This window comes from Bubalus kerabau, chromosome 1, assembly GCF_029407905.1.
Source record: "Bubalus kerabau isolate K-KA32 ecotype Philippines breed swamp buffalo chromosome 1, PCC_UOA_SB_1v2, whole genome shotgun sequence".
Classification (NCBI taxonomy): domain Eukaryota; kingdom Metazoa; phylum Chordata; class Mammalia; order Artiodactyla; family Bovidae; genus Bubalus; species Bubalus kerabau.
In genome coordinates this window covers 217,835,359-217,859,567 of record NC_073624.1, presented here as the reverse complement: position 1 = coordinate 217,859,567, position 24,209 = coordinate 217,835,359, and the positions used below count along the sequence as shown (strand labels likewise).

The following is a 24,209-nucleotide window of genomic DNA, read 5'->3' as shown; positions in this document are numbered from 1 at the left end:
GGAAGCTACTGTGCTGGTCAGCAGGCTCTGACCTTGGAACTGGGCAATCCGAGTTCTCCTCCCACCTCTACCACTTCTAGCCGTACAACACTGGCTCATTTATGTAAGCTTCTGGATGACTTTCCTTATCTGTAAACTGAGATCATGATTGGACCTTCCTCACAGGTTCAGGTAACAGATATTTCCTGACCAGCTTTTGTGTGCTGAGCACCATGGGTTTACAGGGGTAAGATGTGACACAGACTGTGTCCTCAAGCCACTCACATAAACGGAGACAGACAGGACCCCAAGCACAGTAACATGTGCTGGGTGCTACAGAGACTGGACTAGGGAGTGTGTGTGTGTGTGTGTGTGTTTACTGAGAAAGAGAAAGAGTGGGAGTGGGGAGAGAGGCTGTTTCCTGATTCCTAGAGGGGATGTTTCAGATGAACTTGAAGACTGACCTAGGAGTGAGTCCAGGACTTTTTAACCCCTGGCTGTGCCTGAGAATCACTGGGAAGTCAGGACCCCATAGTGACCAATTACATCAGATCAGGGCACTGGGGGCTGGGCATTTTTAAGGCATGTGACTCTAACATGCAGCCAAGACTGAAAACAACAGCATTAGCAAGAAGAAGGGGGAATGGGGAAGAGAAAGGAGATTCCACCAGAAAGAACTGCTTGTATTAAAATATCAGAGGGACAAGAGGAAAAGATGACTCAGACTTCAGTATCCCTCTTGTATGTTGTTTTACAAACTGTGGTTCATGACTTGTTAGTGGGTTATGAAATCCATTTAGTATGTCATGACCAGCTTTAAAAGCAAATAGAATAATCTGGAGTCAAAAACATTGAGGGTTATATATGTTAAGGATCAGCATTTCTTGAAACCTGTGTCTCAAAAGCTTGTGTGAATGTGTACACTGGGTCTCCTGAAAAACCTGTCTCTTGCTGTGAGCACAGTCCCAGATTTGTGAGAAACTCTGGTGCAGCTGGACTGAGTGTTGGAGTGGATGGTGGGAGGGATGGGACTGTGAGAGGGACTTGGGCTCTGTTCCTAGAGTGGTGGGAGCCTTTTAAGGTTGTACACAGAGAGCAGCGAGGTCACAACTGGGCCTGCAGTCTAGGCAGCATGAAGTGGGAGGTGAGACTGCAGTAATGTTCCACGTGACAGGTGGTCAGAAGCCTGCAGAAGGAGCAGAGAGCCTGGGAGATGGAGGAGAACCCCAGGGGTGCACTGAGGAGACTTGGCCTCAGCCCTGGACTTCCCTCAGACTTGCTCCTTCTAGGGCAGGTCTCTGGTCTCTAGCATAGGTGCAGACTGTCCCTGCAGGCCCAGTCACAAGGGCTAATTAAGGACCACTTGATGGTGACTGCAGCCATGAAATTAAAAGACACTTACTCCTTGGAAGAAAAGTTATGACCAACCTAGATAGCATAAGGAAAAGCAGAGACATTACTTTGCCAACAAAGGTCCGTCTAGTCAAGGCTATGGTTTTTCCAGTGGTCATGTATGGATGTGAGAGTTGGACTGTGAAGAAAGCTGAGTGCCGAAGAATTGGTGCTTTTGAACTGTGGTGTTAGAGAAGACTCTTGAGAGTCTCTTGGACTGCAAGGAGATCCAACCAGTCCATTCTGAAGGAGATCAGCCCTGGGAATTCTTTGGAGGGAATGATGCTGGAGCTGAAACTCCAGTATTTTGGCCACCTCATGCAAAAAGTTGACTCATTGGAAAGGACTCTGATGCTGGGAGGGATTGGGGGCAGGAGGAGAAGGGGACGACAGAGGATGAGATGGCTGGATGGCATCACTGATTCGATGGACGTGAGTCTCAGTGAACTCCAGGAGATGGTGATGGACAGGGAGGCCTGGCGTGATGCGATTCATGGGGTCGCAAAGAGTCGGACACGACTGAGCGACTGAACTGAACTGTCCACTCTTGATGTTTCCATCTAGAGACTCAGCATCCCTTCAGTGATTCATACAGGGAAGAGAGGAGCTCTGGAATCTTCTTCAAACTGAGGCACAGTTTAGACTTCCTACTTCCCCAGATGCAGAAATAGAACAGAGGTAACTCACCCTTTGAGACAAAATTTCCTTTGTGCTAGTGTCAAACATAAATGTTGGACCCGAAGGTGATGTTCAGAAAGTTCTGGGTTGGAAAGTACCCATTTTATCTTGTTGCAGTTTCGCCATTCCATGGGTCTTCTCTCTGAGCAGGGTTTGTGGGGTCTTACTAGTGCTGGAGGCTAAGGTCTGGGGTAGGAGCAGCCGCACTGGGCCTGCTGCTCATATTGCCCTGTGGGGCTGGCACGGGCACAGGTGGTTGTGCTCCCTGAGCACGAGTGGATGACAAGTGGTGGCGTGGTGTAGTCCCTCCGCCCGTGGCCCTCCCTCCACGTCAGCCACACTGGCCCTCCCGCTCTCTGGCAGACTCGCTCCTGCCTCAGGCCTTTTGTGCCTGCTCCTCCCCTGCTTGGAACGCTCATCTCAGATCTTCACAGTCTCTGCCCAAATGTCACCCATCCTGCAGGTGACTGTCTAGATATTTTCTCTTCCAATATTTAAACATTTTCTCTTGCTTTACTTCTCTTTATCTGTATTGATCCTTAGCTGAAACAGTTTATTTGTCAGTTTTGGGTGGTCTTCTCCCCGATTTAGAGGGCAAGCCTCATGAAGACAGGGACTGTGTCTGTCCACATCTACCTGGCTCCCACTGTAGCTCTTGTGCCAGGGCATTTGCAGGGTGTGTGGCATGTGGCAACTGGTGTAGAATGAATACTTCTTGAGTGGATGAAAGGTTCAGGTGGGGCCTCACTGGTGGATTGACTCATTTATTCATTTTTAAAAGTTGTTGTTCTTCCTTTGTGAATTTTCCTATTTATTTACATGTTATGGGGAAATTTGTATATTTATTGAGGTATAGTTCATTTACATGGAGAAGGCAGTGGCAACCCACTCCAGCACTCTTGCCTGGAAAATCCCATGGATGGAGGAGCCTGGTAGGCTGCAGTCCATGGGGTCGCTAGGAGTCAGACATGACTGAGTGACTTCCCTTTCACTTTTCACTTTGATGCATTGGAGAAGGAAATGGCAACCCACTCCAGTGTTCTTGCCTGGAGAATCCCAGGGACGGGGGAGCCTGGTGGGCTGCTGTCTCTGGGATCGCACAGAGTCGGACACAACTGAAGCAACTTAGCAGCAGCAGCAGTTCATTTACAATATTATACGTTTCATAGATACAATAGAATGATTCATAATTTTTAAAGGTTATAGTCCATTTATAGTTATTACAAAATATTGGCTGTGTTATACAATATATACTTTACCATCTGAGCCACCAGGGAAGCCTCTGTGCTTTATAATATATACTTGTAGTTTATTTTATACACAGTAGTTTGTACTTCCTAATCCTCTACTCCCCCCCGCCCCTCCCCCCTTTCCTCTCCCCTCTGGTAACCACTACTTTGTTCTTTATATCTGCGAGTCTGTTTTGTTATATTTATTTATTTGCTTTATTTTTAGATTTCACCATGAAGGGATATTGTACAGTATTTGTCATTCTCTGACTTATTTCACTTAGCATAAGTGAAGTGGACATGCTGCAAATGGCAAAATTTATCTCTTTTTATGGCTGAGTAGTATTCCATTGTGTATATAGACCATGTCTTCTTCATCTGTCGATGAACACATTCATCTGTTGATGGACACAGGTTGCTTTCATACCTTGGCAGCTGTAAATAGTGCTGCTGTGAACATTGGAGTACATGCACATTTTCCAACTAGTATTTTTGGTTTTCTGTATATATTCTCAGGAGTGAAATTGCTGGATCATATGGTAGATCTATTTTTACTTTTTTTAAAGAAACCTCCATGTGGTTTTGCAGAGTGGTTGTATTAGTTTACATTCCTACCAAAAGTATACACCCGCTACACCCTCTCCAGCATTTATTATCTGTGGATATTAATTCATTCTTGATTCAACCATGTGCTCAGCATGCTTCTTGCTGGTAAAGGGAGACCTTGTTCCTATCTGGCATGTTTTGTGGGCTACAGCCACTTAGAGCATGACACGCCATGGTTTTGCACCCTGGTGCCTTCTCTGGGACCAGAACTCTCTGCTCAGAAGGTGTCTTGCTTCCTTGGGGACTTTAAGTGGCCTCTAGTGGTTTGTTCTGGGGACTGACAATAGGTTCTGGGCACCTATTGAGACCGGTAGAGAAATTATATCCAAATGGGCGCTGTGGTTTCGTAAGCAAACCTAATCCACGGACCCCAGGCTTGAGACACACTCATACCTTATTCTCTGCTCCTAGAGCCTATGCCGCAGCTTCCTCCCACACGTTCTCCATCCCTCCCTCCACCGCATTGAGGATGACGATCTACACTTCATTTCTCTGTCATTCGTTCAGTTGGATTTGAGGCCAAGGGGAATCCCAGTGCACAGGCTCAGATGTGTGACATGTTTCATTTCTGTAAATCTGAGTTCCCATTCTACCAGGCTGGTAGAGGCTCAGCCTTGGTCATTCCTGGGTCCTGTCTCTCCCCTGGGAAGTGCCAGGGTCCCAGGTTTTAGGCAGTGCCAAGGGTTTGGGAAATCCCCAGCCACTGGCCACTGAGATGCCTATCTTCCTAGCCACATAGTCCGCCAGGCCTGTGCTTCTGCTCTTTCTTTGCCATCCTTGGAGCCCGAGTCTCACGTCCAGAGTGTCTTCTGCATGAGGTGGCCATTCCTGCACCTACCATGGGTTTTTGTAAAGAGAAGTAGGAGGCCCTGTTCTGTCCTGAGGGACCAGCCTGTTTAACTGCTGCTCACAAAGATCTCCATGTAGAAAAGGAAAATAATAATTCAAGGAAGTGGACCAAGTATTAAAAAGACCAAGGACCCCAGCAGCTGGGAGGAAAGTGAGAACGGGGAAGGTTGGAGACTTGGTGGAGGGCTCCCTGGTGGAGACAGCGGTGAACCTGAGCCTGGAAGGTGGGCTGACTTGAGAGTTCACTTTGAGGAGAAATTAATTCCCGTACACGTGCAGTGCCCAGTCAGCCAATTCCATAGCCCATACGAGGTGACTTTACTCTAAGGAAGAGCCAACTTGAACTACTGAACTCTGAAGGACTCGGAAAAAGTGTGGTTGGCAATTTCCGCATCAGTATTCTCCCCTCAGGGCCATCCCTGCCTGATAGAGCTGGGGATGGGATGCGGCCACCCTGGAAGGCATTGCCTCTTTTTCACACAGTGTGTGGCTTTGAAACATAACGTGATAAGGTCGCCTGTCACAGGCCTGAGAAGTTCCTCAGCTGTCGCTCCCCAGCTCTGCTCCAGCTGCAAAGGGGCCACGTTAGAATCCAAGCCCAGAGCGAATGAATCTGGAGTTCACTGAGGTGGCAGGTGCTTTTTATAGCTTTCATTGGGTTTTGAGTGGTGCAGGGAGCTGACAAAACACCTCTCAAGGCAATGGCTTCACTGGACACCGTGTTTTGAAAAGGATTCAATTACATTTAAATGATGGCATTTTGAGTATTTTTCACATTCTGTACCCTCTGTCTTCCTTTTTATTTTCTATAGGAAAAGCGCACATGTGAATTAAAATTGCCTGGGAAAGTCTAGGCATAAATATTAAAATGTTTGACTGCTGGTTAAAGGGAATTTAGGTCCGTATTTTCTCTTTGTGGCAGAAACTTGCTTTTTAGTTCTTCCAGGCTTCAGAAAATGTCCTTCTTGGTGCTTTCCCCCTCTTTCTTTAGCTATTCCTGTGCCCCTCCATTCTGGCCCCACCTCCGAGTTTGGTGGTCTTGTGAACAAGACCATCACATACAAAGCAAGGGGTCAAACTCCAGTGCCCATAGGGCCCAGCAGGTAAATAAATGAGTGACATAGGCTGGGGGCCTGGAGTTAGCTGGAGGGGTCATGCCTGTCTGGAAGGACAGAGACCCCACTGATGGTGGCCACAGGAATGCAGCCCCCAGGGCCCAGGTCTCCAGTGGGTTTTAGAATGCAGGCAGCTGAGAAGTAATACCACTCTTTAAACTGAATAAAAACCACTAGATTCAGCTCAGAGACTACCTGTTTGCAGCCTCTGCCATTGATGTGTTGGGCTCATGATGAACTGGGGTTGCCTGCCTGTGTTCTCTCTGCTTGCAGACTTGTTGGGCCAGAAATTGTGTGTTCTGGGGAGAGTTTTAGTTAGAAGCGGTGACCTCATCCTGTAGAGGGGAGAGAGAAACAGGAGCTGTCCTCTGTTCATGCTCTGCCACTTCTGGGGCTGAGTGACCTTGAGCAAGTCACACCCCACTGGCCTCCATGCCTCTGTTCTTTCAAATAAGAAAAATTACATCAGAATTACCTACTGGCTCCTAAGGTTTTTTTGTGAGACAAAAAGGAAAACATCAGTAACATGATCTGAAGAGTATAAATGCCCAATTGCTGTTCTTTGTGTGGACAACCTGTGATATGAAGGGATTGTGAATGTGAAAAGTATAGTCCTTTTCAGGCCTGTGCAGGTTCCAGCCTGTTCTTCGTCCTGAATTAAACCCAAGGGACATGAGCCTGGAACTTTCTGTCCATATCTATCAGCGTGGTTTTGGCACAAAGCTGGCATGGCCTGGACCATGGGAAGGAAGGGCAGGGGTGGGGCGGACAGGAGTCAGAGCCTGGGAACAGCAGATCCTTCTCACCCCACTGTTTTGGTTCAGAGCATTCTTGAAAAATTGTGGGTTCACTAATCTGTTTAAATGGGATATTTAAAAATAGAAACCTTACCCAGAATAATGTTTCCCAAACTAGTGTTCTAAGGTACACTATTCTTCCTAGGATATTGAAAGGAATGAGAAAAGGATTCCATATTCAGGTAAATTGGAACACTGCATTAAAGTTGAATGAATACTTTTCTTTCTTATGACACTGCTTGGAGTTTTTTTATTTTTATTTTTTAAGATTGGAATATAATTGCTTTACAATGTTGTATTAGTTTCCGCTGTACAGCAACATGAATCAGCTACATGTATACATACATCCCGGAGAAGGCAATGGCACCCCACTCCAGTGCTCTTGCCTGGAAAATCCCATGGACGGAGGAGCCTGATAGGCTGCAGTCCATGGGGTCGCTAAGAGTCGGACATGCCTGAGTGACTTCACTTTCACTTCTCACTTTCATGCACTGGAGAAGGAAATGGCAACCCACTCCAGTGTTCTTGCCTGGAGAATCCCAGGGACGGGGGAGCCTGGTGGGCTGCCATCTCTGGGATCGTACAGGGTTGGACACGACTGAAGTGACTTAGCAGCAGCATATGTACATCCCGTCCTTCTTGAGCCTCCTTCCCACCCACAGCCCCATCCCACCTGTCTAGGTCACCACGGAGCACGGAGCTGAGCTCCCTGTGCTGCACAGCAGCCTCCTGCTAGCTAACTGTTTTACACGTGGTCGTATTACATGCTGATGTTGTTGTCTGAGATTGTTATTACATGCCACGAGACGAGAGTACACTAATGCTCACACTGGGCATCTGTTTGAGCATCAGTGTGCTCTGAGCACACTGATTGCTAACTGAGCAAATGGGGTCTTCTTAAGACTCAGTTTGGGTAATGCACACCTAGGGCGGCCACCGAGTGCCAGGTACAGGGGACAAGTGGTTAGTAAAAGCAGACCTAGGCTCGACCCTGTGCTCATGATGTTGACAGTCTAGTGGGGGAAACCAGCATTAACCAAGTAAGCACATGCTGGAAGTAAAATGACAGCAGGAGAAAGTGCGTGCAGGAGAGGACTGTGGTTCCACCCGGGGATTTGCCCCTCTGTGTGACTGAAGGAGAAATGAAGGATGCAGGGCATTAACCAAGCCAGAGGCCCTGAGCCAGGGGGTGGCACTTCCTAGAGGTGGGGAGAAACCAGTGTGGCCAGCGCTCTGCAGGGGAGGACTTGTGGGGGCCTGATGGAGAAGACAGGGGAGCCACTGAAATTTCCCTTCCCCGTGACTTGGTGCAGCTATCACCTGGGTGGGACTGGGGGGTGCCATGTGGGAGGGCAGTGTCTGCAGAAGGCGAGCTCCCGTTCCTGGCCCAGGTGCAGGAGGTCTCCGTGGACTGGGAACACAGAGTAACGAGCACATGCTGGCTGCCTGGGGGCAGTCCTGCATTTCTTGCTGCCGTGTCTGAAGCCTTGACCTGTGGGGGCCGTCAGCTCTCCACGCAGACAGGAGGACATGGCTGCCTGCTGAGAAACTCGTGCTGGGGCCTCCAGCTGCTGACTCACTTCACAATTAAGATTCTTCTTGCTCCTGTTTGCTCTGGAATAAAGAACTTGTTGATTATGTCTCCCTGGGGACTAATAGTCTCCTGAATTTCATGTTACATGGAGTGGGAAGCAGGACAGCATCAGTTAGCAAATAGCAATGCCCTCTGTGTGATCAAAATGTACTCAGTAAATATTTACTGAGTGATGTTTGGGACACTGGAGGTAGAGGGGGTGAACAAGATAGCCGGGACCCCTGCTCCTTCTCGGTTCTCCTTTGGTGGGAGAGAGGAGGGATTGGCGTGGGACAGACAAGGCTGGAGAGACTGAGGGTTATGAGAGATTCGGGGGTGAGCGCTGGCTAAGGTGAGACCCAGAGGAGGATGTACTAAGAGGGTGAGGTCAGGGAAAAGAGAACAGGAGAGGGGACACAGATCTAGAGGAAGGAGACTGCGGCTCAGTCACCTTCCTGGAGCAGGACTGGCCAGGGCACTGAGATTTCCACTTCTACTGGCTCCCTGGAAGATGCTTCCTCGGACTTTGGCAGGGGTCCTGAGCAGTTTTGGTCACAGTCATCTAATGCAATTGTATTTTCTTCTTCTGAGCACATCAGGTCCCAGACACACGAAACCTGGCTGTGTTCCTCAACTACTGCCTATATGAGGGGATGGCCATGCTGCGATGTCACAGGAAGTAATCGCTACAAACTCCTGGAGCACACGTCCCTCTGAGAAGCCTTTGTATGGGTGCCTTGAGCCCGGCACCAAAGAACTGATAGAACTGCAGTCCCAGGGACAGCTTTTTTCATTTGACGAGAGGGATGGGGGTGGTGGGAATATATCGGCTGCAGTGACCTTTCACGGCAGGCAGAGACGTGCGGGTGCTGAAACAATTATCTCAAGTGCCCGTGGGTACCAGCTTCCTGTTGATAACATGTGGTGCTAATTACCTTGAAGCATTCAGGGCAGATGTTGGTGCTTGGAATGAATAGGCTGGCAGAAGGGCCGCGCCTGGCTCAGGACCAGGGGTTCAAGGTGGGGCAGCGCCGTCATCTCCCATTCCCCTCTCTCCTCCAGACTGCCGCGGTGGCTCCTCTCCTCCTCCAGACACTGTGCTTCACTGTGCAGTCTCTTAACCTTTTCCGCGAAGTCAAAATGTGGCTGGCGGACCAGTCACCCCTCTCTGTTTATAGCCTTCTAGACCTGCGGGGGAGGAATAGGATGAGCAGTTAATCAAAATACTCTGTGTGGAAAAGGTCAACATGGTGGGGCTCCTACCATATATTTTTCTGGGAGAGATATTAACGTTCTGCCTCGTCCTTCCTTTCAGTACTGCCCATGTGGCCAGGAGATTGCAGCAATGCTGTGGATCCTTGATGACCACGATTTTACTGAAAGAGAGTGATGGTGGCAAGTCTGATGATATTTGCCTTTACCCTACTGGGCCACTGTTACTGGAAAGGTAGGCAATGACCCTACCGGGAGCTCCCAGGCTCTGCTCTCTAAGCTCTCTTCATTTACACAACTCACTACACATGTAAGTGCTTGTGACAATAGTAATTAACCTTCATCTGGGGCTGCTCCGTGTCAGGCTCTGTGCCAAGCATGTCACATGCATCATCTCATGTAATCCCCAGAGCGACTCAGTGAGGGTTGTATGCCCCTTTAACAGCTCCTTTACCAGTGGGGCTTCCCAGGTGAGGCCAGTGGTAAAGAATCTGCCTGCCAATGCAGAAGATGCGGGTTCGAACTCTGGGTTGGGAAGATCCCCCCAGGAAGGAAATGGTAATCCAGTCCAGCATTCTTGCTCGGAAAATCCAATGGACAGAGGAACCTGGCAGGCTGCAGTCCATGGGGGTCACAAAGAGTCAGACATGACTGAGCACTCATGCAAGGAAAGGAAAGGAAAGGAAAGGAAAAGAAAGGAAAGGAAAGGAAGAACAGGGAACTGAAGGCCGGAAAGGTTAAGCCATATTCCCACGTAACCCAGTTGGTCAGCGGGATGCCGGGACATAAATGCAGGGAGTTTAACTCCAGAGGACTTTTGTTTCAGTCCCCTCCCCCACCAGGTCCATGAAGATGGGGACAGTACCTGTTTTGTTCATCTCTACACCTCAGTTCCTGACGGAAGCCAAGCACACAGGGGAGCTCAGTAAGTATTTGTTAAGTGAATCAGTGATCAGCCTTGTTCGGGTGTGAGAGTGGGGAAGGCAGGTATGAAGGAGAGGATTAGGGCTCAGTGGGTTTACTGGTCCACAGGGCTGGAGTACATAGGGGCTGGCCAGAATGGTGGGGGTGGGGGTTGGTATTCTGGCAGAATCAAGAGTAAACTGCTTTGGTTAGTCAAGGGAAGCTCACTTTTGCAGAATGGGGAAGTTGTTATCGTTGTTGGTAGTGAACACTACAGGCCATTTGGTATCCTTTCTTATTTTCCAAGATCTTTGGCTTTGAGAATTCTGGTCCATATAGCTAGCTAACCCCCAAATGGAAGAAAACTCCAGACACAGTCACTGACCTTTCACATATCCTTTCACTCCAAGTGAGTGGGGTATGTTCGCTGCATGTGTGTCTGTGTGTGACAGTATCTCTGTTACTGAACTTAGCACACTGAATTTTCTGCCGTGAGTACCTCTCATTTTTATTATAGAAAGAGGTTTCCTTTTGAAAAGATTAAATTGTATAAACAAAATGGAAAAGCATGAAGGATAAAGTAAAAATCACCTGAAAACATACCACTCAGAGCTAACTGGTAGATAATTTGGTGAACATCCTTTCAACATTGGTGTATATATGAAATATAATTTTACAGAGAGCAAAATGCCATAACTACTGTTTTGCAATCTGCTTTCCCCCCTCCATTTAATACACTGAAGAGATTTTTGCCTGTCAATAAATATGGGGCTGCATCATTCTTTGTAATGGGTATATAGGACTCTATTGTATGATCGTTTCCTGATTAATTTAACCTGTCCCTTATAATGTCCATTTATCCACACACGGACAACACTGTAATTATCCATTTAATCATCTGTCTCTCCCTGGAGGCGGTGAGCTCATTGAAAGCAGGGACATTTCTGAATCCACAAGCATCCAGTAGATGTCTAATAAATTTTGAATGGATGGAGGAGAGAGTGAGATGGAGAGGAAGAGGTTTTGTTTTGTCATGGCTGTGGTTTGTTTCCGGCTAAACCTGTGTTCTGAATGGCAGCCTATTAACCTGGGACTGGCGAGGGCATTTTAGCGATTATAAAGCTGGACATTCACTGTTCTTTTGGTGTCATGAGTTTAAATCTTGGTGCCACCAGGAAGTATTTCTGACACCAGTCAGATTAAATTCTGATCTTGAAGGAAAGTGGTTGGTTTCTTAACCTTGTGGGTTACTTTCCCTGCAGTGACAGCCTATGCTCTGTTCATCTCTTCCAAAGCCACACTGGCTGCCCAGGAGAAACGCCTCACACACATTTAGGGAAATGGGAATATGCTTTTCTAGGCGAATTGGGGTGTAATGACTTACCCACCTTCTTGTCTTTCTTTAGAGTCATGAGCTGGATGCCTTAGTCCCATTCTAAGGGGATAGAATGTGCTAAAAGATAAAGATGAAAAATAAAAATAACCCCAACCATTCAAGACCATTAACTTAAAATTCTGGATGCCTGCTTCTAGGGAGAGTGAAAGACATTGTTAAGCTGGGATTCTTCACCTGGCAGTACACCAATAGGGCATATGGGTTCCTTCACTCTATTTGCTCATCCCATGAAATAGGATGCAGGACTTTGCATTGCAAGCATAATATGCACCATAAGAAATATATTACATATAATACACATATATTATATTTCTTATAATTTTTAAGCACATGTATTTTTCTGGATGAGAGGTCCGTAGCTTTTGTTAGATTCTCACAGAATTTTGAGACCTCAAATAGGTTTAGTGGAAAAATAATTTAAGGAAAAATAATAGATTTGGAGGAAAAATAATTTAAATATATGATCTCATTTTTCCTATCTGTAAGATGGAGAAATAGCTCCTACCTCACAGAGTTGTGTGAAGATTGGTAAAATAAAGTATTCAAAGGGTCTGGCTCAGGTGCATAGTAGATGGCCGCTGTTACTGATGCTCATGGGGTAATAGGACATGACTTTGCTTATGGGTGGCTGTCTACCCCAGTATCACAGTGGGCATGTGGAATGGGCTGTAATCAGAGAGGTGATTTGGTGGCTTTGCTCTCTCTGAGCTCTGGGCCAGCTATGGACCAGAGGGAGAGAGACAGAGAGAGAGGAAGGCTGGAAGCCAGTGAGGGGCTGTCTCATTGTCCAGGTACGAGGTTTGTAGAACTGGGGCCAGAGGAAGAGAGCAGCAAGCAGGAAAGACTGGTTAGGACTTGGTGACCAGGAGTGGAGTTGAGAGAAGGGAGGCAAGAGATCTCTGAGGGTCTGGTTACCTCTGGGGAGAAAGAGAATTTTGCTAACAGACACAGACAGGGGATAGTGGTAGGGAGGAAGCTATGTTTGCAGGAAGGGTTCAGTTCACCCATATTGAACCTGAGGAGAGTTGGACCATATGAGTGGCAATTATCTAGCAGGAAACACAGGTCTTGGACCTGCTTAGTTCTTTATTTGCAGGAGTTACACTTTATGTGACTTTCTGGATTTTGTCTAAAAGGAAGGCGCTGACTTCTGGTGGCCAGAGCACCTGGAGCAAAGTAAGGAGAGGACAAGGGTGGTGGAAAGGATGCTCTGCAGCCTGGTCTTAACCCAGTTCTTAAAGTTGATGACGAGAGGGCTTAGGGATGGAAGCAGAAGTTACTATTTGCACAAAGGACCCCATGAGTCATGACAGTGCTGGAGGATGCTCTGGTGCCCACAGGACAGAGTAATGCAGGCTCAGGGAGAGGGCGTTCTCCCTTGTGGTTGTGGAAAGCTGGTGGCTCTGTAGGCGCTGGGGGGTGTCTGGAGAGAGCACTTATGACATGAATATTGTCACGAATCAGTGCGTTCTGAAGGGTGCTGTCAGAAGCAAGAGGCCTGAGGCTCTCTTTGTTGTAGCTCATGGTGAGGACATTGATGAGGCAGAGGGGGGCTGTGGAGGTCCTGCGCAGTGGCTGCTGGGTGATAGGTGGGCCTATCACCATGAGCCTGTAAAGGACACTCCTCGGGGACTTGTTAGAGGTGGAGGATCTCCAAGGGCTGAGGACTTTTGTAAGTTGGTGGGGCAAGAGTAGGGTGAGCTTTTAAGATCTATGTGCCTTCAACTCTATCCGTGAGCTGTAGAGGCTAGGTGAATTTTGGATAGTGAAAGTAGCTCTCTGAATGTTGAATTCAAGGAAACTCAATTCAAGTGTCTGGGGACTCAACTGATAACTTTCTTCCTTTTTCTTAGTATCAGTGAGTCCTTTGGGAAAAGCTTTCTCTATAAGTGGGAATCTGCACTTCACAGCTGTGTTCTGGAAGGAAAAGCTCATTGCTAGGGAGCCTCCCAGTTTATCTGGCTCGCCAGTGCAGATGGATCTCTTGTGGCTTCATCCCCTCACAGTCTTCCTCAGGTGTGTGTATATGTTCCCCTGGAATGTGATCCTGTGGATAGACATGTCTGGAAGTCCTCTATTGTGAAGGGTCCATTCATTTCCTAATCATATGAAATTTGAGCTCCGACAAGCCTTACTTGTTGGAGGTGTCCAGTCAGCTCTGAAATCCACTGATTCTGTTTACACTGTGGGCAACTCCCAACAAATCAGGGGCTGGACATATACCTGGGGGGTCTTGTGAGGTTACTAGATCATACTGTAGAATTATTACTGTTTTAAAGCTCTTGATACCTGCTTTCACTAACAATACCAATTGTTGGTGACGGAGGAATGGGAACTCTCATACATTGCTTAGGAGAATGTGAAATTGTCAGTTCCTTGAAAAGTTAAATAGGCACCCACCATATGACTCACTCATTCCACTCCTACGTTTTTACTCAAGATAAAAAGAAATATATGTCCATACAAAGGCCTGTACAAGAACATCAATAGCAGCTTTATTTATAATAGCCCAAATTGGGAAATATCTCCAATCCCTTCAACTGAAAAATAGATAAATAAATTGTGATATATCCATACAATGGAATACTATTTGGCAATAAAAAGAAATAAACTATTTCTATCTGAAACAACATGGATAAATCTATTTTTAAAAAATTTAAGTATAGTTGATTTACAAAGTTTTAGGTGTACAGCAAAGTGATTTAGTTATATGTGTGTATGCATTCAGTTCAGTCAGTTCAGTCACTCAGTCATGTCTGACTCTTTGCGACCCCATGAATTGCAGCACGCCAGGTCTCCCTGTCCATCACCAGCTCCCAGAGTTCACCCAAACTCATGTCCATCAAGTTGGTGATGCCATCCAGCCATCTCATCCTCTGTCATCCCCTTCTCCTCCTGCCCCCAATCCCTCCCAGCATCAGAGTCTTTTCCAATGAGTCAACTCTTCACATGAAGTGGCCAAAGTACTGGAGTTTCAGCTTTAGCATCAGTCCTTCCAAAGAACACCCAGGACTGATCTCCTTTAGGATGGACTGGTTGGATCTCCTTGCAGTCCAAGGGACTCTCAAGAGTCTTCTCCAACACCACAGTTCAAAAGAATCAATTCTTTGGTGCTCAGCTTTCTTCACAGTCCAACTCTCACATCCATATATGACCATTGGAAAAACCATAGCCTTGACTAGACAGACCTTTGTTGGCAAAGTAATGTCTCTGCTTTTGAATATGCTATCTAGGTTGGTCATAACTTTCCTTCCCAGGAGTAAGTGTCTTTTAATTTCATGGCTGCAGTCACCATTTGCAGTGATTTTGGAGGCCCCCAAAATAAAGTCTGACACTGTTTCCACTGTTTCCCTATCTATTTGCCATGAAGTGTTGGGACCAGATGCCATGATCTTTGTTTTCTGAATGTTGAGCTTTAAGCCAACTTTTCTACTCTCCTCTTCCACTTTCATCAACAGGCTTTTTAGTTCCTCTTCACTTTCTGCCATTAGGGTGGTGTCATCTGCATATCTGAGGTTATTGATATTTCTCCTGGCAATCTTGATTCCAGCTTGTGCTTCTCCCAGCCCAGCGTTTTTCATGATGTACTCTGCATAGAAGTTAAATAAGCAGAGTGACAATATACAGCCTTGACGTACGCCTTTTCCTATTTGGAACCAGTCTGTTGTTCCATGTCCAGTTCTAACTGTTGCTTCCTGACCTGCATACAGGTTTCTCAAGAGGCAGGTCAGGTGGTTTGGTATTCCCATCTCTTGAAGAATTTTCCAGTTTTTTGTGATCTACACAGTCAAAGGCTTTGGCATAGTCAATAAAGCAGAAATAGATGTTTTTCTGGAACTCTCTTGCTTTTTCGATGATCCAGCGGATATTAGCAATTTGATCTCTGGTTCCTCTGCCTTCTCTAAAACCAGCTTGAACATCTGGAAGTTCATGGTTCACGTATTGCTGAAGCCTGCCTTGGAGAATTTTGAGTATTACTTTACTAGCATGTGAGATGAGTGCAATTGTGCAGTAGTTTGAGCATTCTTTGGCATTGCCTTTCTTTGGGATTGGAATGAAAAGTGACCTTTTCCAGTCCTGTGGCCACTGCTGAGTTTTCCAAATTTGCTGGCTTCTTGAGTGCAACACTTTCACAGCATCATCTTCCAGGATTTGAAATAGCTCAACTGGAATTCCATCACCTCCGCTAGCTTTGTTCGTAGTGATGCTTTCCAAGGCCCACTTGACTTCACATTCCAGGATGTCTGGCTCTAGGTGAGTGATCACACCATCATGATTATCTTGGTCATGAAGATCTTTTTTGTACAGTTCTTCAGTGTATTCTTGCCACCTCTTCTTAATATCTTCTGCTTCTGTTAGGTCCATACCATTTCTGACATTATCGAGCCCATCTTTGCATGAAATGTTACCTTGGTATCTCTAATTTTCTTGAAGAGATCTCTAGTCTTTCCCATTCTGTTGTTTTCCTCTATTTCTTTGCATTGATTGCTGAGGAAGGCTTTCTTATCTCTCCTTGCTAATCCTTGGAACTCTGCATTCAGATACTTATATCTTTCCTTTTCTCCTTTGCTTTTCTCTTCTCTTCTTTCCACAGCTATTTATATATGTGTGTGTGTGTGTGTGTGTATGTGTATATATATATACACATACACATTTATATTTGTATATAAATGTATACATTTATATATGTATACATTTATATATATATATGTATTCTTTTTCAGCTTCTTTCCATTACAGGTTATTACAAGATATTGAATACAGTTTCCTATACTATACAATAGGTCTTTGGTGTTTATCTATTTTACATATAGTAATCAGTTCAGTTCAGTTCAGTTACTCAGTCAGGTCCGACTCTTTGCAACCCCATGAATCGCAGCACGCCAGGCCTCCCTGTCCATCACCAACTCCTGGAGTTCACTCAGACTCACGTCCATCAAGTCAGTGATGCCATCCAGCCATCTCATCCTCTGTCGTCCCCTTCTCCTTCTGCCCCCAATCCCTCCCAGCATCAGAGTCTTTTCCAATGAGTCAACTCTTTGCATGAGGTGGCCAAAGTACTGGAGTTTCAGCTTTAGCATCATTCCTTCCAAAGAAATTCCAGGGCTGATCTCCTTCAGAATGGACTGGTTGGATCTCCTTGCAGTCCAAGGGACTCTCAAGAGTCTTCTCCAACACCACAGTTCAAAAGCATCAATTCTTTGGTGCTCAGCCTTCTTCATAGTCCAACTCTCACATCCATACATGACCACTGGAAAAACAGTAGCCTTGACTAGACAGACCTTTGTTGGCAAAGTAATGTCTCTGCTTTTGAATATGCTATCTAGGTTGGTCATAACTTTCCTTCCAAGGAGTAAGCGTCTTTTAATTTCATGGCTGTAGTCACCATCTGCAGTGATTTTGGAGCCCCCAAAAATAAAGTCTGACACTGTTTCCATATGTATCCATTAATCCCAAATTCCCAATTTATCTCTCTCCTGCTATCCCTTTTGGTAACCATAAGTTCATTCTCTATGTCTATGAGTCTCTTTCATGTATATCATTTTTTTTAGATGCCACATATAAGTGATATCATATGATATTTATCTTTCTCTGACTTACTTCACTTAGTTTGATAATGTCTAGGTCCATTATGCAAATGCCATTGGTGCAAATGGCATTATTTCATTCTTTTTGTGGCTGAGTAATATTCCATTGTATACAAATACCACATGTTCCTTATCTATTCATCTGTCGGTGGGCATTTAGATTGCTTCCACATCTTAGCTATTGTAAACAGTGCTGCCATGAACCCTGGGGTTCATGTATCTTTTTGAATTAGAGTTTTCATCTTTTCTGGATATTTGTGTGCCCAAGAATGGGATTGCAGGACTGTATAGTAAGTCTGTTTTTAGTTTATTAGGGGACTTCCATGCTGTTCTCCACAGTGGCTGCACCAGTTTACTTTCTCAGCAACAGTGTAGGAGGGTTCCCTTTTCTCATGGATGAATTTTTAAAATTACTATGCTGAGTCAAAGAAGCCAACCAAATAAGAGCACATTCTCTATGATTCTCTTTACATAAAATTCTAAAAGGTAAAAACTAATCTAGCTCAGACAGCAAGCGTTTTAATGGTTGACTGGGAATCAGGGGGTGGGATGAACGGCTAAGGAGGGTTTACAAAGGGACACAAGGAAGTTTCTGGTGCATGATGCATATGTCTGCATCCTGATTGTGATGATGATTTCATAGGTATGACAGATTTTATCAATAATACACATCAAATATGTATCATTTGTTGTATGTTGATTATACTTTGATGAAGCTATTTTTCAAAGAAGGTCTTGTTACATATGGCCAAATTTCTTTCTAGAATATAGTACCAGTTTATATTCAAACTAAAAGTATGTAAATGTCTTTCTTGGTAGGTTCTTGACATTATTAGGTATTACAATTTTTAAGCATCTCTGACCAGTTGGATAGGTGAGAAATAATATATAATTGCTTAATTTTGTACATGTTTGACTTCTGCTGAGTTTGTATTTTATAAAGTGTTTATTGGTCATTTGTACTTCTATGCATTTTATTCATGTCCTTTATAACTTGGGGGCTCTCTGCTGTCTTATACATTAAGACGTATGTCTATGTGTGTGTGTGATGTATACACATACCCAAGCCTTTATGTATTAAGGTTATTAAGCCTTTTGCTTATGTTTATTTTCCCAGTTTGTGATTTTAATTTTTATAGAGAATTTTTGACTCACAGGGACTTTGAAAGTTCTATAGTTGAATCAATTGAGTGTTATGAATGTTCTTTATATTTTTCCACATTACTGATTTGTAACTTTTGTCTCTGGAAAACAATGGGTAATCAAACTTCCTGAGATTTCTTACTAAGTAAGAGTCACTGAGGCTATAGTGTGGGCCTGTGACTTTTAATTTTTTTTTCCTACATAGTAACGCATGTGAGTTTGGTGACAGCTGTTCCAGCCCTGTTGAGGTCACTGCTTTCCAAGTTGATTGTGTTTATGGACTCTTTTTAAGGTAAAAACATTGTGGACCCCCACATGAGAGTGATTATACTTTTAGGTCTGTGGATGGAGAATGGCCAAAACCTATACTACTCAGTTACTTTTAAATATGAATCTGCATTGTGTTAATCACCCCGGCCCTGACGCACATCTGAGAAACAGCACACCCAAGAAGCATGTATTCTGTCTACAGACAAAGTCTGGTGTGCATGTAGATACTGGCTGCCTCTGTAGTAATTCTAAGGCCTCAGATTTGGGAACTTCTGTGGGGAATCACATTTCATTAAGTGATTTGCCTATGCTGAAGCCTGCCTCTTCCTCTAAATTGTGTTTATCTGGCAATTGTGAGGACATGGGCTTGAGGCTCCTGGGAAGCCTGGATTTGGGATGAGTGGCAATACTGAATGAATGAAGTTGCTCAGTTGTGTCCGACTCTTTGCGACCCCATGGACTATAGCCTACCAAGCTCCTCTGTCCATGGGATTTTCCAGGCAATAGTACTGGAGTGGATTGCCATTTCCTTCTCCAGGGTGGCAGTATTAGTAGGCTTCTAAAACATTTTGTTTTCAACCCACCTTTTTCAACTTTGAAGGGCTATCTTATGTAGATGTCCCGGGAGCAGGTGAGAAAGACGTTAATGATACTCTTCTCAGCAATTTTCTTTCCAAACAAAGTGTCTTCACCAAGCATAATGGGCTTGTGGTTTTTCCTGGTCCCTTTGTCATTTTCTCTGGGAGAATTCAGAGCACTCCTGATGCAAAGCGATAAGACACGCCAAGCACCTAGCACAGGGCCTGGCCCACAGTTCACACTGGAGGAATCTTAGCTCTCTTCCTGCTCTGTTTGACAGCACGTTTCAAGCTCATTTGCAAATGTAGCATTGATCCCACTACAAATATGTTTTGGCTTAGCGATGAGTCCGCTCAGAAGAAGGGAGAGAATTGTTTAAATTATTGAAACACCTTAATCCATAAGCTCACATAAATATTGTTTTGAACTAATAGATTTATGCACTTTGCCTTCTGTATTCCATCTTACAGGTGGTTAATGTCTCTTGCTGTCACCTACTTTAAAAACTCAGGCTTTTAAAATTTTCTTTTGTGTTAAACTTGCAATGGAGTATTGGATTCCTTGGTTCATTTGAAAAAAAGAGGCCTTTATCAAAATGTTAAGCTTGGTTAATTTGCATAAAATATTTCCTCTGCAATTTACTCTCTATTACTTTTGAAAAGCAAATTGCCTCAGCTGCAATGTGGGGTGGTTGTAATGGCAGGCAAGCTATTAGAGCTCATGGTTGTAGGCAGTGAACATGTCTCAGGTTTGGAGCTCAAGGAAATAAATTGGAATCTGGCCTCGTCTCACTCCCTTGGGTCATCTGAGCTCATCCAGAGAAGAAAAGGAAGAAAAGGAACCCCAGTTGCCAAGTAAGGGTTCACAGCAGGTAGAAGTGTGTGGTTGGGAGCTGGCTGTGGCTGTGCTCTCGGGCATGAAGGAGGGAGGAGGGAAAACGTGGTGTGTCTCCAGGAACAGGCTCAGTGAGGCAGGTCTAATGGGATCCACACAGCCTGGTTCTTCCACCTAAAACACAACTCCCAACCCACTATTCCTCTGCCTCTGCTTCCTTCCCACCAGCCCAGAATCAACTCTACTTTCGGACAGGGAACCAGAGTAACTTGCAGATGTCAGTGCTGGAGGAAATAAACGAGCTTCAGAGCACCATGCAGGTTCTGGGAAGCCAGAGGCTGAGAGATTGTCCTGGGGACAGGGACCAGGATGGTCCTACTTTGCTCAGAAACGTTGACTTTCAGCCTGGGCCTCAACTCTTTCTGTACAGGGCAGTGGAGTGGAGCCTTTTGGCACTTAGTAACAACCTCCCATTAAGGCAAAACTGCTCAGCCTGAAAAGCACTGATGTTCATAAACAGCAGATGGGCAGGTCAGGCTGCAATTACGCAGCTGCAGGCTCCTCACACCCGCTTTCCCTAGAAAGGGAAAGACTCAGAAAAGAGGGAGGGCTTTCTTGTTGGGGAGAGGTCTTCCCTTTGCACACAAGGAACTCCTTCCCTAACTCACCCTAGGCTTTTCTCTGAAAGCTCCGAAAGAACTAAAGTTAGTAGGAGCGAATGAATGTATGCGGTGAAAGGTGAGGTTCGTGTGCAAGGAGATGGGGTTATATTTAGACCCACGTAATTAAAGATCCATTTATGTCTGAGCATCCTTAAACAGACGAATATAAAACTCATGAATACCAAATTCTATTTGGGTAACTGGCTGGAAGCACACACACTTACACGTACATGCTCCAAGTCTGACTGTCTATTCAAGTGGAAGAAAAAGCCACCATCAGTCTCGACTCAGGTCTGATGAACTTCCAGCCTTACTTCTTAGGGTCACAATAAAAAACTTTGTATTTCTGGCTCTTTCTACTCTCTCTGGTTTTTAAAGTTTGATTCCTTGTTGCAGCATGAAACCCTAGATGATTCTAGATTGATCCTGACAAGGGAGAGACCAACATTTCTTCTGAGTTGCTTTTCTCTTGGGACCCAAGTAGATGTGATGTTTAAACTTTTAAAAATAGAAGTCAGTGATTTGTACCTGTCATATAATAAAATATATAACTGAACTTTGAGCATGTGCTGGGAAAGATTGAGGGCAGGAGGAGAAGGGGGCAACAGAGGATGAGATGGTTGGATGTCATCACCGACTCAATGGACATGAGTTTGAGCAAACTCCAGGAGATAGGAAGGGTAGGGAAGCTTGGCATGCTGCAGTCCTTGGGGTCACAGAGAGTTGAACAAGACTTAGCGACTGAACAACAAATCGTATTTGTGCCTGGTTCCAGCACAGGGCTCTTGAAACTCTTGGCATTTCCTGAATAATAGGAAGTGAGCCCCTTTCAACCACACCTGCATTTACGCTAGTAAAGTGATTGTTGATGGGCTTCAGGATGGGCCTGTTAGCCAGAGGAACTAGCCATTAGAGGATTAGAACTTTCAGGTCACCACCTGACCAGGAAGAGCGGCTGGAGGTTGAGTTCAATAACTAATAGCTAATGATTTGCTCAATTATGCCTCCTTAATAAGGGGCTTCCCAGGTGGCTCAGTGGTAAAGATCTGCCTGCCAATACAGGAAATGCAGGAGATGTGGGTCTGATCCCTCAGTCAGGAAGACCCCCTGGAGAAAAGAATGGCCACCTCCTCCAGTATTCTTGCCTGGAGAATTCCATGGACAGAGGAGCCTGGTGGGTTATAGTCCATAGAGTCACAAAGAGTCGAACACAACTAAGCGACAAAGCATGCACACGTGCCTCCTTAATAAACTTTCATAAAAACTGCCGAACCTGATGTTCAGAGAGCTTCTGGGTTGGCGAATGCACTGAGGTACCGGGAGGTGGTACGCCTGGAGAGGGCATGGAAGCTCTGTGCCCCTTGCCCCATCCTTGCCCTATGTACCTCTTCCATTTGGCTGTTCCTGGATTGAATCCTTTGTAATAAACCCACTAACAGTAAGTAAACCGCTTCCCTGAGTTCTGTGAGTTGTTCTGGTGAGTTACTGAGCATGAGGAGAGGGCCGTGGGAACCCTCAGTTTGTAGCTTTCTGGTCAGAAGCACGATGGTCTGGAACTTGCGCCTGGCACTTGAAGTGGGGGTATGGGATATGATGCCAACCCCAGGTGGTTAGTGTTGGGATTGGGGTGAATTGGAGGGCACCCAGTTGGTGTCTGGAGAATTGGTGGGTGTGAAGGAAGAACACCCACAGTTGGTGTCAGAAGTGCTATGAGTAAAAATAGCACCTAATGTAAAACAATTAGCTTTTCACCTAAAAATACTTCACAATGAAGAAAAAAAAAAAACCCATTTACCTCATCTCTCAAAAACTCAGCCAGCCTAAGAAACTGGTAAAAAGTTTCCATTTTCAATCACTTCATGGTAGTGAGAGAAAAAACACTGATAGCTGACTTTCTCCATCCAATATCGCATCAGAGATAATCATGTAAAATTACTGCAGTCGTGTCGTTTCCCTAAAAAGTAGGCACAGGCACATCTTTGGATTTTAAATGTGCTGGAGTTTGACTGCTGTCTCCCAGCAGGGGCTCTTCCTCCTCTTTCCTCTCTCCCCACCACCACGGGCCACTGATGTGGGGACAAGTTCCACACAATTCTATCCTATTCTGTCTCGGGCTTATAGTTCCTGTGATGAAGGATCTGAAGGAGAGAGAAGGCAGCCAGGGGAATCATGACTCTGGATGTCATTCTGAACCACAGAAGGGGCTTCATGTGAGTAGTAGTGCTGGAGACTATGGGGGTGAGTGGCCACATCCTCCCAGAGACTTCTTATCAAGGACTTGGGTGAGGACAGAGAAGGTCCACTCATCAATTTGTAGATGACAGAGATGGGAGGGTGACTAATACACCGAGTGACAGATGTAGGAGTCAGATCTTGGCTGAATGGAGCCAGAGCCTGAAATCTCATGAGGCAAATCTAATGGGGGCAAAGATGAGGCCTAAATTACCGAGGGCACAAACATGACACAGGTAGGGACTTGGCCTGTGTGAATGTAATTTGGGGTTTTAGTTTATGGTGAGGGCGTTCTGAGTCAACAGTAGGACGGGGGATGCAGGATGGCAAGCGCCCTGTGGCAGTGTTACTCGAGTCATGATGGCTGGAGCGAAGGCGCTGAGGAGCCCTCTCTACTACGGCCTGGTCATGCTGGGGCATCCTGCTCAGCGTAGGACCCTCGATGAGAACTTCACAGACAGATGATGGGGGGAGGGGGGTGGTGTTAGAAGAGGATTCCAATAGAGGAACTGGAGACCATACTAGCGAGAAAGGAAGAAGTTGGACTTTTTGATTCAGAGAATAGAGAAGTTGTTGAATTTATCTTACAGAATCTGCAGGACTGACCTGTGAAAGACAGACGGACTTGTTTTGGGTGGTCTAATGCAGGGGTTGGCGAACCAAGGTCTGCTGGCTGCCTTTGTAAGTAGAGCTTTATCACAAACAGCCACACCTATTCCTTTATACATTGTCTATGGTTGCTTTTGTACTCCAATAGCGGAGTTGAATTGTTACCAAAGAGAATGTATGGTCCACAAAGCCTATTTACTATTTGGACCTTTCCAAAAAAACATGTGCTGACCTCTGGTCTACTGTATGGGAAGATGATCTAGTTTGGAGGATTTGACCATGAACACTCTAAGAAGTGTTTTTTAAGAAGGCCCATTTTATACAATAAAAGGAAGAAAAGCTAAATTTAAGATATTAATTGAATGTAAGAGTTGAGTTACCTTCTTGGAATGATTGATATAAAGGTGATTTAAGAAGTGGTAGGTGTTTGGACTCCCTTTTCCATTTTGGAAGTACCTGATTTATTGCCTTGTGGCATTTCTTAAATTACTTCTGGGTTTATTTTCTGACTTATTTCAAATATGTCTCACCTCTGCCCTTCCCTGCACACCCCTCTCTCCTTG

The 24,209-nt window shown here is 45.3% G+C and overlaps 2 long non-coding RNA genes across 4 annotated transcripts; one reads left to right on the top strand and one right to left on the bottom strand.

Annotated features, from left to right (window-relative positions):
* Positions 1-7,180: 7,180 nt before the first annotated feature.
* On the bottom strand, positions 7,181-9,613 carry LOC129632856 (uncharacterized). 2 transcript variants are annotated; one of them, XR_008704700.1, is made up of 3 exons: positions 9,482-9,613; positions 8,670-9,406; positions 7,181-8,259 (listed from the first exon to the last, which is right to left on the bottom strand). It is a non-coding gene; the product is annotated as an uncharacterized LOC129632856 (long non-coding RNA). The 2 variants fall into 2 exon arrangements; XR_008704699.1 differs by lacking the exon at positions 7,181-8,259 and having other exon boundaries at positions 8,494-9,406.
* Positions 9,532-21,745, top strand: LOC129632846 (uncharacterized). Of its 2 annotated transcripts, none has more exons than XR_008704695.1 (3): positions 9,532-9,665; positions 10,257-10,355; positions 18,666-21,745. It is a non-coding gene; the product is annotated as an uncharacterized LOC129632846 (long non-coding RNA). The 2 variants fall into 2 exon arrangements; XR_008704696.1 differs by having other exon boundaries at positions 9,646-9,740.
* The last annotated feature ends 2,464 nt before the right edge of the window (positions 21,746-24,209 follow it).